At 39.2% G+C, this 1,432-nt stretch overlaps 1 long non-coding RNA gene across 1 annotated transcript in view; it reads left to right on the top strand.

Moving 5' to 3' along the window:
* The window catches only part of LOC107565370 (uncharacterized), a 19,156-nt gene continuing 17,724 nt past the window's right edge, over positions 1–1,432 (top strand). The window contains exons 1-3 of the long non-coding RNA XR_001606371.1: positions 1–18; positions 556–721; positions 810–977. This is a non-coding gene — a long non-coding RNA (uncharacterized lncRNA). The remainder of the gene's footprint in view (positions 19–555; positions 722–809; positions 978–1,432) is intronic.

Raw genomic sequence — 1,432 nt, forward strand, 5'->3', positions numbered from 1 at the left:
CAGAAGCACTACCAAGAGGTAATAATACAGCCTAATCTACAGGTGCTATAACCCATCCAAAGCTTGTCATTAGCTAGTACAAAGAAGTTTAAGTAATTAATCATTGAACTATGAGTTAGTAGGATCAAGATTGGCCATATCGGTTAACCTGGAAAGAGCACCTTGTATCAGCTGGTGGGGACCTGGTTGAGTTAGTTAACCATATTGTAGTAGATAACTTGAACTGGTTAACCAGTATGGTCTTAAAGGAATATTTAAAAAATCATGTCTTGTGATATTTTATGGTGGTGTGCACTACATTAAAAGTTGAGGGCCAGTAAGATAGATTTTTTTCTTCATGTTTTTAAAATAAATAATGTTTTTAAAAGTCTCTTAGGCTCACTACGGCTGCATTTATTTAAATAGAAATAACGTAAAGTAATGTTACTATTCAAAATAATTGTTTTCTATTGTAATAATTTTTTCCAAAAAAAGAAAAAAATCTTACTGACCCCAAACTTTGAACCGCAGTGTAAGATTGTCGCAATGTTGCATTTCTTGCTGCTCTTTTCTCAGATGAGCACTCTGCAGGCTACGGTGTCCAAGCTGAAGCTGGATCTGGAGCAGGAGCTGGAGAGGTGGAGGTAGGGGATATGAGAGGCAGCCAAGGCCGATCAGAGAGGGAGAGAGCTGAGACGAGCTCAGCACAGCACAGGCCTCTCATAAAGAGTATATGGAGCTGGTACGCTCACTTCCACTAACACACAGACACAATGTGAGCCATGCCAACACACTGGAGACAGATATCACCAGTTAGCTGTGTGTTCTAGCTGGCTGAGTACAGTCGAGAGGTGACGGCCCAGAGGAGTGAGCAGGCCCGTCTGCAGCAGTGCCTGATCCAGCTGACAGAGGAGAGGGAGACTCAGGAGGAGAGAGTCAAACAGATGAGCGCAGATCTACAGAGAGCGCACAGTGAGAGCAGGTGCTCTCAGGAGGAGGTAAGACTAATGCATATGCATATTGAGATTCATTGTTCAGCCTATATCTGTTACCATTTACATTTTTGCATTTGGCAAGAGGATTTTATCCAAAGTAACTTACATTTCATTCAAGATATACTTTTTATTATTAGTTCATGCATTCCCTGGGTAATCGAACCCTTGATCTTGGCGTCGGTTGTCCCATGCTGTACTATTTATGTATTCAGTAACATCAGCTAGAGGAACATCAGCCTCTAGATTAATTGCAGCTTTGTAGATGTATATGTATGGTCTTAATTCAGTGTTTCCCATACTTAGTTTCATTTCATTAAAAGTAAAATGCATTATTATTTCCAGAATTAAAATGGAAACATATTCAAGGATATTTTATTTTTTCATTCAATTAGTAAAAAGGAAATGTACATGTTTTTTTTTTCTTAAAGGGGTCATAGGATGCTACATGCACTTTTACA

This window comes from Sinocyclocheilus grahami, unplaced genomic scaffold, assembly GCF_001515645.1.
Source record: "Sinocyclocheilus grahami isolate Dianchi unplaced genomic scaffold, SAMN03320097.WGS_v1.1 scaffold997.1, whole genome shotgun sequence".
NCBI classification, from domain to species: Eukaryota; Metazoa; Chordata; class Actinopteri; order Cypriniformes; family Cyprinidae; genus Sinocyclocheilus; species Sinocyclocheilus grahami.